Genomic DNA, 13,278 nt, shown 5'->3' on the forward strand with positions numbered 1-13,278 from the left:
TTGGACCTGTCTATAACCAGCTCCTCGGGCAGTGCTTAGCACACAGTGGGCATCAAAGACCGACGACTGAATGCGTGAGCGAAAGAATGTCGAATATGAGTTTTCCAAAACTATATGTGTTTTTCGATGAAGCACAGTAATAAACCAGCCCATTGGTTCATGTCAGGAAGTAAAGAGGCACTTTTGAAGACATTGAAACATCAAAGCCTAGAGCAATCAGAATCATGGTCACTCTGTTAAAGTTATAAAGGGTTTTGATCGGCCCTGTTTAACACGAGGGCATTGACAGAGCAAAACCACAGTCCTATAGCTCTCAGAAACAGAAATGTGTGGCTTGGGTAATACACAGATAGAACAACTGGCATTTTTATCAATGTACTTACTAACCAAAAGACCCTTCAAGGGTGCTGGGCCCCTCCTCAGTTCTAGAGAATGACATTAGTCAGTCATGGTAAGTTCCACTATTCTTTCCAGTGGTTGGTTCATGAAAAGTCAGGCCACAGAGTTCTGGCCAATGAGGTGTGAGAGAAGCGTCTTGGGAGCCTCATGGAAAAAATTTTCTCATTCTTTTTCTCTGTTTCTCATATAGAATGCTTCACAAATTTGGAGGGTCCATGCTAATCTTCTCTGCATCGTTCCAGTTTTAGCATACGCATTGCTGAAGCAAGCACTAGTTTTTCTCACTCTTAACAAGGATCCATGAAAGGGGCTTCTTTCTAATATTCTTAGATATGTGTCAAGCTGTGATGGCTGGAGCTATTATAGCCCTATTGTGACCAGGAGGTGACAAGCCTGAGGAGAATAGCCAACGTAGTGAAAATGGCAGAAGAGAAAGGTAGAAAGATCAGGATCCCTGGTGGAAATGTTAAGCCACTGAATTAATTCAACCTACAAGGGCCCTATCTCTACACTTCTTTTTTTTTTTTTTTTTTTTTTACTGCTTTTTTTATATAAGACAACAAATGAAGTTCCTATCTTTATGTGTTTTCTCCTCAACAACCTGCAGCTGAATGCATCCTGAGAGAAACAGCTGATGACCAGATTTAAAGACCAGCTTTTCTAGCATTACAGGTTACCCTGACCTCATACTTTACTGTGATTCTGGGGCCACTGTTAAAATATGTTGTAAATCTGCTACCGACTTTTCAAAATGAAAATGCCCAGACAAATAAGCAATCATATCAAGTGCAGACTTCTTTATACAAGATAGGTTTATTTTTTTAAAATAAGCTCACTTGAGGGGCGCCTGGGTGGCGCAGTCGGTTAAGCGTCCGACTTCAGCCAGGTCACGATCTCGCGGTCCGTGAGTTCCAGCCCCGCGTCAGGCTCTGGGCTGATGGCTCAGAGCCTGGAGCCTGTTTCCGATTCTGTGTCTCCCTCTCTCTCTGCCCCTCCCCCGTTCATGCTCTGTCTCTCTGTCCCAAAAATAAATAAACGTTGAAAAAAAATTAAAAAAATAAAATAAAATAAAATAAGCTCACTTGAATATTTGATTCCGTTACTATGACCTCTCCAAAATGCCCCCCAGCGTTTACAGCTTCCAGATTCCAGACTCTACCTACTCCCATGACTGAAGAAAGAGGATTTCTTAGGACTCTTGCTTTGTGCAGAACATGAGCTAAAGACATTTCCACGTCAACTTTCCTCTTGAAATATGTTCCAGGAAGAATGTGGCAAATTTCTTGGGTGATTCTCATTTGCATAGACTTAAGACCAACTTCAGAAGAGTGCATTTAATAATCCAAACTTATTTATGACTGCAAGAATAATGGCAATGAGAATAATGACTCGGATTTTAGTGACCATGTACTGAAATCTTGTAACGTCCGGGGGATTCCAGGACGGTAGTATAATGTAATGATTGAGAACAAGGGCTTTGGTCTCAAGCAGATGTGGTTTGTGGCCTTGAAAGGTATTTGGGCATTTTCTGGGCAAAATAGGAGTACGTGTTCCTATTTTCATTCCAAGGGTCAACGTCGGAGTCCTCAGGAAGGCAAGCACCCGGGGGCTCCTTTCCTTTCCCTCTGAGCTTCTACGTGGAGGAACGTCTATTAGCCGAGAGCTTCTTGCCCCACACCCTATTTCTCTCTACGTGAGTGATTTGCCTGAACTTGAGATAAAAAGTAGGTCACGGTTGACTCAGCCTCTTCCATCTTTTGGTTGGCGATCTGCCCCCCAAATTTAATGGGGCCCGTGGCAGACCAGCAGGACCTGTCACGGTGGATCAGCCTGTATGATTCTGCCTAGATTTTGTTAGTAATCAAGCTGACATCTTTATCTCCGCATATCTGACTTCTGGGTCGCTCTTGAAAGACGATCTGAACTCCTAGAAGCAGGGAGCTGCTATACCAGAGGCTCTGTGAAACACCATTTGGCCCTGCTGCTTTGTCCCACACTGCATGGTGGAGGGGGGGGGGCACAAATCTTAACCGTGTACAAAATCCCTCGTTCCAGTCTCGTTCAGCCAAAAGCTCTCATACGTACTGACACCTAGAAGCCCTGCTTTTCTGTTCACTAGGCGGGCTCAGAAAAAGGAATGGCCACTGTCTCTGGCAACCTCTTCAAATGCCTACCAGGTAGGGAGCTCCTCATGCCTCTTCGAAATGGAGTGACATTGACCTGTGGGAGCCAGGCTGAGCTCTCCAAAGTCCTCAGGGCACCAAGTGCAGCTGGTTCTGACAGTTTTCCTAAAACAGGCGTAGGGTTGTTCCATGGAACCCGCCACAAGTGGCGACATCAGAGCACTGACCTCTGTAACTGTAACAGCAGGGACATCCCCAAGTGGGCAAAAAGGGGAAAATACATAAAAGGACGATTAATGAACGCATATGAAACACGCTAGTCATATCCGCAAATACTAGGGGCAGACATTTATCTGCTCTGCAGGTTAAGAACTAGAATCGGGGCAAGTTAGGTTATTGTTCATGTGAGCCCAGTTTGATTCATGGGGTGGTGAGGAGAGAGGAAAAATGGATCATAGTAAAAACTGTCATGCTGAAGTTTTGGTGTCCTAATTCTGTGTATGCATTCGATTTGGGAACCTTATTATGAGTTTTTGTGCTTAGATTTGAACAACATGTTGATTTTCTTCCTATTACTGTAGTGTACTTCAAATGATAGCCCTAGAGCATCAGGGACTGTGCCTCTGGCCTGCGGCCGAGTCTTGTAGAAGGAATTGTTTGGATCCTGGGCCTTGAGGATGGTTCTGACCCAGTTCCTGGGGCTCAGGCTGCCATGCTTTTTGTACAGGAAGCCAGGTCTCCCAAGCATGCCTGTCATCACGGCCACCAACACGGGTGCCATTATACCTGCCATCATGCACCACCATCAGCAGGAGGGAGGGCAGTTATGAGCGAAGGTCCAAGAGACTTCCAACCTGGAGGAGGGAGATGAGCTTGAACCAGCATATCCAGCAGCGCGGTAGGTGTATGGGGGTACAAGCAGGAGGTCAGGTACGGTAAAGACGTGTCTCAGAAAAAAGAATGAGTCTATGGTCCCGGAATAACTGATACATGTACATCCGTTCACATGCATGTATTTGGATGATAAATTGTAGGGCAACCCTAGTCTGGGAAAGGGTGATTTATTCCCCCTGAAACTTGGAAAAAAAACCATCAGTGGCATCTTAGGGGTGAAGCTTATTAGTGGACAAGTAACTATTTGTGAGTTACCTGCAGTCTGGGCCTGTGGCTTGCCTTCTGCACCAGACATTGGTGTGTGTGTGTGTGTGTGTGTGTGTGAGTGTGTGTGAGAGAGATGGAGAGACAGCATGAAAATTCAATGAATATGCAAATTGAATAAGGCCATCAATTAGCTAAATTGCTAAAATAACTAAAACTGTTACATAACTAAAGTAATTTTCTTTTTTAAAAAACCATTCTGAATGGCAGTAGGCTTTGTCAGGAGGTCTCAGGTACACTAACAGGAAAAAAAAAAAGTGATTTTCCAAATAACCTTGAAAGACAATTGGTCTTTAAAAAAAGCCCTTGGGTCCTCAGTGTCCTCATTCACTACAGGATAATGACATGGGGATTCATTTGTTGAAAACCTCCAAGAAGCTTCTGGGAAAAAGATGCACTATAAGCGCAAAGTTGTGGTGCTCTGACCCCAATACGGAAGGAACCCGAGGGAGGAAGGAAGTGCAAGACTTATCTGCAGATTGTAGGTGGGTTGGGAGATGAGGCTTACAAGAACAGAAAGCGGCCATGTTTGTAGCTTTCTGTGAGCTGATCTCTAATAATGAAAAGCCCACACATTTGAGGGTTTTAAGTTAGTCATAGTGACAATTAGTTGATTCAGGCTCAGAGACAAGGAGATTGGTAACAAGGATGCTGTCCCCTTACCTGAAGCATCTACTGAGAGACTCTGACCTTCTTGCATAGGACAGGCCTTGGGCCCACGTGTGCAGGTGGACCGTTCATTTTGTGTGGTTTTAGCAGCGCCTGAAGACCGCTAAGTCTTTCAAGGAGTTCTTTCATGAGAGAAGAATTTCACACTATACAGGAGCAGGCGATTGAACCAAAATACAATTAGCTAGTAGATGAGCCAGCATTCTAATTCAGAGGATCGCAAATGATTGTAAAATGGGCACGCCCAATTTTAAAGTGAATAGGTTTTAATTAGTTCAAAGCAGGAGAATGCAAAGGTACTGAAAAAAAATCTAAGAAAGAGGATCTTGACAAAAGGAAGTAGAAGTTTTACTTTACAATTTTGCTTAGAACTAGCTCTGTTTGTTTTTCCAAAGTATTGCCTCCAACTATTCCGGAAAAGATAATGTGGCAAATGAAGACAGTCATTCGTAACACTGTGTTTTATTGAGCGAAAGTATTTTTAACTAAAGTATTAATGGCTTACTAAAGCATTGTGTCTTAAACTTTAAGGGGGGAGCTGGGTATAAGTGCCTTGCCTGAACTGCTATAGATGATGTTTCTTTATTTGCTCTAAGGGGCTTCAATTGCATTCAGCTAATATTACTACCAACTCACAAGGATACTGACTATTTCTTTTTCTTTTTTCTTAAAGTTTATTTATTTATTTTGAGAGAGACTGTGCATGAGTAGGGGAGGGGCAGAGAGAGAGGGAGAGAGAATCCCAGGCAGGCTCCATGCTGTCAGCACAGAGCCTAACTTGGGGCTCCATCCCAGGAATTGTGAGATTGTGACCTGAGCTGAAATAAAGAGTCAGTTGCTCAACCAAGTGAACCACCCAGGCACCCCTCTATTTCTTTGGAGTATATAACTCTTTTTGACAAAGAGAGATATGTGACTCCGAATTTTGTATGAAAGAGCAGCATAGATTTAGGGAAATTATAGAAAACTTTAAAAATTAAAATCCAAATTTTGTTGAAAAGATGTCTAGCTTTATTAAGATGTGCGTTTTCTTTTTTAGAAAGAAACTGTAACTAATAAAATATAAATGGATTTTTCTCGAGGGAAGGAGTTGCAAATTCTAAAAATTTTATTTCTGCAGTTAATTTCTTACCTCAAATTATTATTACACACTTGGCCATGGAGGCTTTGCATTCCGATCAATGAGGATTTACTTTCCTCTGAGAATAGCTAACACACTTCACTGCCCCAGTAACCTTCCCACGACATTCTCCTACACAAAATATTGTAGATAAAAAGAGCTTCAACTGAATGAAGCCCATCTGTAGCTCATTCACAACTAAAAATGAGGAGATTAACATGTTCCTTATTCATGAAACAAGGGAAAAGGCAAAACCAGAAACTTGTGTGTTCAGTATAAGGTCTTATTTTCAATTCCATTTCTTGAAAAAAAAATTTTTTTTTTAGCATTTATTCATTTTTGAGAGACAGAGAGAAACAGAACATGAGCGGGGGAGGAGCAGAGAGAGAGGGAGACACAGAATCCAAAGCAGGCTTCCAGGCTCAGAGCCGTCAACACAGAGCCCGACGTGGGGCTCGAACTCAAGAGCTGTGAGATCATGACCTGAGCCAAAGTCAGAGGCTCAACTGACTGAGCCACCCAGGCGCCCCCTCAGTTCCATTTGTATAGATAGAACACGAATAATGTCCTTACATATACCTTTTAAAACAATCCACTATAAATATAAGTTAGCATCTTTTTCTCTGTTTGTACTGGTAAGCCTGGAGAAAGACGGTAAAGATGACTTCTGGCTTTTGTATCTGAACAGAGTTTGCAAGACAATTTAGGGAATATGCTTGACGTGCACCCAGAAATTTTTTCCCTGGCTTGCTAGCCCAGGCAGGGATGCCCACAGGTGGGGCAGAGCCTGGCTCACTGCTCACCAAACTCATTTCTTCTTCTTGGGAAAATAGGAATGTGCAGAAGCCAATAAATGGTGGTTGGAACCCACATGGGGTTATTTAAACTACTTGTAATTAAATAAAATTTAAAAATCAATTCTTTAGTTGTACTAGCCAGATTTCCAGTGCTCCAGAGCCACGCATGGCGGATGTCTACCATTTTGTACGGTGCGGAAACAGAATATTTGTATCATTGCAGAAACTACTGGGCAATACTGAGCTAGGTTCCATTTCAGTCTCTTTTCTAGTTATTGAGCTCTAGTCAATGAAATGTGAGAAGTGATGTGTACCTGACCTTCAAAACTCCTAATCGATTTATTCACTGTCTTTCCCCTCTATGGCAAATTCAGTGTCATGTATTGCAAACAGAAGAACCACAATTATTAAGAGCCTTATTGAGTGACAAAGGTCAATAAGCCCTCACAGATGACCTTGGCTCAGTGTTCAGCAAACATTAGATTAAGGGAATGGTCTTTCACCTCTTATTTCAGGTGGCCTCTAAGTAGGTGTCAAGTTGAGTGAAACACGGGGTTGGGGGGACAAAGAAAAAAAATCAGGAATATTACCTCCAGGAAGAAATTTGCGAATGTTTCTACTCAAAAATAGATGAAAAAGTTGAGTACATTTTTAGAAAACTGTATTGTCAAGAATGAGCAGTCTGAGCTAAAAACTGAGTTTCAAACACCCTTGAAATTTCCGACTTGCACCCGCAGAAAGTTACGTGTCCCCTGTTGGGGTCTTGTCCCAAATCCTAATTTCAGCTGTGACACTGGTGGATAAAGGACCAGGGGGACCCTCCCAGAGGGCAGGCCAGAGCCACAGGAAGCATCAGATGAGTGAGTTCCTTTCCGAAAATAAGAACGAGAGTCTAATCAAGAAACTTCCCCCACTGCGACCACAGGGCCATCTCACACTGCCTGGCTGGCAGGATTCCATCTTTGCGACAGGCCAGCCACTGCTGTGCATCTCCCACGTTTTCCCTTTACAAACGGGACTGCCCTTCGCTGGCGTCCTAGCCTAGAGGCACTATTGAATGTTGAATGTTGCACGCGTGCTGGGGAGGAGGGGGATACAGAGGCAGATAGCGTGCTTTTTAGGTCATAGGTCACCACATAACAGAGAGTCACTTCCAGAGCCAATTGAAAGGCCGAAGAGTTGCCTGGAAATCCTGGACTTTAAGCTGGACTGAGTAATTGCATGGGATTTGTATAGTCTCCCTGCAAAATTCCGGCTTCCTTTAGTCCGATGTCCTCATTTTTATCAGTGGGGAAAATAGAGCACGTGGAGGATGGGTGTAAGACCACACGCCAGACTCAAAAACCGAGTCGAGGTTGCTAGATGAAGAGTCCAGAACCCTTTCTGCAATTCTCTGTGTGGCCTTGTTCTAACCTCGCCAGCAAAAGTGTCCAGTGTATCTGTATGGTATTGGCACTAAAGAAAGTAACTTACAAACCGATGTGGTATTTTCCAAAAGCATTCGTTCAAAAAAAACAAAACATTTCCACCTTAAGAGAAATTAATTACAAGTTGATATTTTAAGCATACGGAGAATATTTCATGTCAGTACAAATTACAATCCTTGATCATTTGAAAACCACATGGAAGTGATTTAAGGAATGTTTAATATCTGATTCTATAGTGTCAGGACCAATTCCTCCATTGGTCCTCTTCCAAGAAATACTTCCTATCATTTAGCTAAATCATCTTAATATTTGTGTTCTATATTTGTTCCCTTCTCTGACAACTTTCTTTGTACACATAGGATCCGTAGTTAGAGATACTGTTGGTAAACTCATCGGACTCTACTGCTATTCTGTTCTGAGATACAGAAGATAAGAAATGACTCTGTCAATTGACATTTTAGACAAAGGTTCGTAGAGTGAGAAGTCAGTTAGGAGTCATTTAGTCCATTCCACTCACTCTACAGATAAAGAAATTAGTCACCAATAGAGCCTGCTACATAACCAGGGATCAATAAATGTTCGCTGAAAAATATGAATAAAGCTGCTTTTCACTCCCCATCACCTAACCTGTTAATAAAAATGTCGCAGAAATGGGACTCCCAAACTGACACTCTTCCTGATGTCATCTCCATCCATATGATGTATTTGATCCATTAACTATAACAACTATTTTAACATATTTTTACTAGAGAAAGCTAGTCCATTACTTTTTTTTATTTTTTTTTTAAATTTTTTTTTCAACGTTTATTTTATTTTTTGGGGGACAGAGAGAGACCGAGCATGAACGGGGGAGGGGCAGAGAGAGAGGGAGACACAGAATCGGAAACAGGCTCCAGGCTCCGAGCCATCAGCCCAGAGCCCGACGCGGGGCTCGAACTCACGGACCGCGAGATCGTGACCTGGCTGAAGTCGGACGCTTAACCGACTGCGCCACCCAGGCGCCCCAAAGCTAGTCCATTACTGCTGCTCGCCATGTCTCATTGTGAATAATCCCTCTCACAATATCGTTCTGGCCCCTAGAATGTATAATTGCAATTCTCTTCTTTCACCGGAGTCTCCTCGGTCTGTTTTGTTGTACTTAGGGGCAAATGGCAGTGTGGCTTCCTCAAGTGGAAAATCAGAATTGGGTTTGTTACTCTCCTTCGCCAAGTTTTGCATATTCTGTCATTCTTTCATTTTTGTCAGTGTTTTCATCTCTCCTTACCCACCATGGATAACCTGAACCCAGCCAGAAAAGTCAGGCCCTGTGGACCGTGAGAACTTGCCCTGAGAAATAGGTTCTTGTTTATTTACTGGTGGATGGATTCTTCTTGGTATATAGCTCCTAGTTTATATTAGTAACTCGTGTCACGATAATACTCTATGATAATTTTTGTATGTTATCCCTTGAGATGCATTGTCCTAATTAATAATGAATTCTGAAGTTTCTCCCTGTGGAAAAAGATGAATTTTCCTCGTGTTTTGTCAATTCTCATGTGCATTTCTAACTAGCTCTTGCTTCATATTGCCTTTCTTTATTAGGACTTGTATTATTCTCTCTCATCCAAATTAAATTCAGTTTATTTTATTCTCTGTGTTCTAGATCATCAGAGCCATATAAATCATGGAATTCTTTTTTTTTTATTTATTTTTTTAACGTTTATTTATTTTTGAGACAGAGACAGAGCATGAACGGGGGAGGGGCAGAGAGAGAGGGAGACACAGAATCGGAAGCAGGCTCCAGGCTCTGAGCCATCAGCCCAGAGTCCGACGCGGGGCTCGAACTCACGGACCGCGAGATCGTGACCTGAGCCGAAGTCGGCCGCCCAACCGACTGAGCCACCCAGGCGCCCCAAATCATGGAATTCTAAAGCACCTACAGAGTTTAGAATATTAACTGCTCTACTACAGGGATTCTTTTTATTATTTCCCTATCTCCTGGGGGTTCCAGATTTTGAAAGATTTTTGTCTAAAAACAATCCATTTGTTTTAGCAATCTTTAAACTCTCTTTCCAGCTTTTACTACCAATGACATATATATCGCTGCTCAGAACTTCTCATCAGCACAAGACAACCAGTGTTCCTGCACCAAGGTGATAAAATTCTTGCCAATGGGGGGGGGGGGGGAGAGGAAACCAACCAAACAATAAAACTTAGTGTTTCCATAACCCCCCACAGTGTTATCTTGAGTGAGTGCAGGTTTTCCATTAGGCTGTTTGAAATGTTGAAAATAGCTCACAGAATACTTCTTTAGATAACCCCAGGAAACCGTAGGCTGCGATTTACAGGCTTCATCCAATCCTTTCGTTTCACGAGTAAGCAAACGGAGACCAAAGTCGAACTTCCAGTAAGGGATGGGCCATATCCCAGTTTTCTTTTGATTCAAAATTCCTGTGGTTTCCGGTATGGCACCCTTCCTATCTTCAAGGAGGTATTGAATAAGGCCCCACCATATTCGTATGCCTGCCATCAAGTCCCTGAAAGTCAATATTGATGTATGGAAATTCTGCAAACCCTAGGATACCAGATGTCAGGGTAGCTGTGGCTTACGAGGGTACCAAGTCAGAATACGTTTAGGTAGGCAGTCTCAAAGCACCAGATGACTTTTAGACTCTTTAGAAATATCCTGAAAAAGAATGATTAAGTCGAATTCTGTTAACTTACACTGATTTGAACATTTTCTGCATCTGACCCAGTTCCATCTAATACAACACAATATTCTGAAATGGGATATCATCGGCCTCAGAGGGCCTTTGCCTTGGGCGTCTATCCACTTGTTTGAATAAATACTTATAAAGGGGTCTGTCGCCATCTTGACATACTCATTTAATCCTGTGGACAACCTCATGAGGCAAGTACAATTATTATTTCTACTTTCACATGGGGAAACTGAGTCCTAGAGTAGTTAAGAGCATTGCTGGAAATCACGCAACTGCCTAGTGGCAGAGTTTGTAATGAGCCCAGGCAGTCTGGCCAGATTTCATACTCTTTAGCAGCATACCACAGTGCCTGGCTTCTGGCCGACTAAGTACTCCGTGGTTAGGGGCCGAGGCAAAAATGGGAGACCTAAACTCGTCTTTGAGTTTAGGCCTTGAGGATTACAGAGGTCACTCCTGGGCAAGGGCACTGGTACTTGCTGCTTGGGGCCAATGCAATGGCAATGTTATCAGGAGGGCAATTCTGGGATCCTCTACAAGGATCTGAAACCATTGGGGGCACATCGGTATTTGATGTTGTATTTGATAATTATTGTGTTGTTTTACTGATTTCAGGGATCTTGATGGGTTTGGGAGGTTGCTCATACATTAGCCGTGGGCAAAGAGCTCGGCTCCCCACCCTTTCTCCTCCAGCAAGGTGTAATTACTATCCATTCATCTTAATTCTTGCTTGTCAATCACTATACATGGGGAGAAGTTTTAAAGTGTTGATTCATCATTTTTCCTATTCATCATGACAAATTGTGAAGAACATATGGCACTATTTTGCCTCCTTTGACAATAAATAACGGAAAAGTTACATTAGCATCCAAATCACTCCAGCACCAGAGCATGCAATCATCAAACTACAAAACACAGAATTCATCTTCCATGATGTAGCAGGACTGCTACGCTTTTGGTAAAATTATCCGTGATTAAAAAGAGGAGAGTTCAAACTGGAATAACCTGCTGAGGGTGGAAGTGTTGACCTCACTTTGGATTTTACTATTTGCAGAGAATTTTTATTTGCATTTGCTTTCCCCAGGCGCCTGCACGTTAGAGGGAAGCCAAACGTATTACTGATGCTTCGGCAGGGAAAGGAATGTATTCCTCGAAGGGTGTTCCTTTAAGTCAGAGTTAGTTACCTCCCTCTCCAGCAGTCTCCGGGGGGCTGTAGATACATTTGCTCGGACACTATTCCAGCTGCCCAATCTTTAATAAAACAACTGGTGGACAATTATTTCACTTACCCCCCACTACTGTGTGACATTGATTCCTGTGGCTTTCGGGCTCAAATGCACCAAATTGGAGGAGATTACGGCAGGGTGTAATGTGGTCACAAGGAAGTACATTGTTCGTTCTGTAAAGTGTATGGGGGATGACAGCTTCCTTTTGTTGGGATGTCTGTTTAGCTGCAGAACTAGTCAGGGTAAAGGAGAGGCTAGTTCCCTTGGGCCTGTGTTTCAAGGAAGAAGAAGAAGAAGGAATAATTGAAAAACATTATGTGCAAATGTTCTCTTCTTTCTCTGCTGGTAGGTCTTTCAGGATCTGTTTGTAAATATCAGTCACCTTCTGAAATATTATATAAGTGATTTCTTACAGCTGTCTGTTAATTTATTTAAATACCAAAGGCAGTGCACTTTAAATTTAATAACAGTTGGGGGACCCATAAGCAAAACATTCTCCATTTTTCTTCTGTTTAAGGCCATCATAATTCCATCCAGAGTTCAGTCAATTTAGAGGATAAATTATACCCTGTAAATTCCAGAAGGGCTCAACGAACCCGTTTGGTCATTATCATCCTGCAGCATCTACCAAGCAGCACAGGTTTCCCCACTGGGAAAAATGTCCCAACGATATGAAATGAGCGACTAGTAACTACCTGAGTAAGATTCTTCACTTTAGCAGTTTGAAGATTTTTGTATAATTAATGAATAATAATTATTATAATCAAGTTTTGTTTCTTTGAATAATAGCTTGCCAAATTAATTAGTAAAAATTTACTCCAGCCTGCAAGCTGCAGAAAATTGTGTACAAATTATGCAAGTCTCTGAACATTTTCATCCATTTTATCATATACACAATTACTTAAAATTGCCTTAATCTTTGTTCTTTATTATCTTGGGAGTTATTTAACTCCCAAAGCTATTTCCCTCGTTAGAAAACGCAAGTCCTGCTCATTAAAAGGCAAAATAATTGTATTTTTCTTTGATAGTGTAATTTCGTTTTGATGAATGAACACTTCAGTCATTATCTGGGCCAAGGTTAGTGCGAGAAAAAATACCACAGGAAATTATTCTTTCTGGAACCCTGCTTACCGAGACTCACTGGCAGCCTCCTCTGCTGTTTCTAATGTGTCACTTTGGATTTTAATGGCAAGTGGGAAATGGAGAGAAGGAAGGAAAATGGCCAGATTCTGTAACGATGATAACAACAGTGGGGTCTGGACTTCTAGTTCTCGTGGCTTAACTAGGGGAATGACTTTATAATCCACTTTGCCAAATCATGGGCTGGAAAAAAATTTAGATGGTTGTGGATATCGCTGTGCGGTCAAGAAATAACGGGGAGAATGATTTCAAATTCCGTGTGTATCAAAATCACTAAGGGAGTGGTTTGAGTTGGGATATTTTGGGTTCATTTTAAAAGACCCATCCCATAATAACTTGAGCCATAAGGAACACTGTGGTGTCTCACAGTCTGCAAGGCACAGTGGGCCTTCAGCATCTGGAAAGGGAAGATCTCTGGGCATTTCTCTGATCCTCTGCAATCGATTTCCTCTCTCCGTTTACATGCATTCTCTACTTCTTAGATCCCACGACCCCCTTACCCTCATTCTGCAGAGTTTCCTAG

At 42.3% G+C, this 13,278-nt stretch overlaps 1 non-coding gene across 1 annotated transcript; it reads right to left on the reverse strand.

The window, feature by feature from the left end:
- Positions 1-563: 563 nt before the first annotated feature.
- Positions 564-669, reverse strand: LOC121014943 (U6 spliceosomal RNA). Its single transcript, XR_005783528.1, has one exon. It is a non-coding gene; the product is annotated as a U6 spliceosomal RNA (small nuclear RNA).
- Positions 670-13,278: the final 12,609 nt, after the last annotated feature.

This window comes from Herpailurus yagouaroundi, unplaced genomic scaffold, assembly GCF_014898765.1.
Source record: "Herpailurus yagouaroundi ecotype Mexico unplaced genomic scaffold, PumYag 203, whole genome shotgun sequence".
Taxonomy (NCBI): domain Eukaryota; kingdom Metazoa; phylum Chordata; class Mammalia; order Carnivora; family Felidae; genus Herpailurus; species Herpailurus yagouaroundi.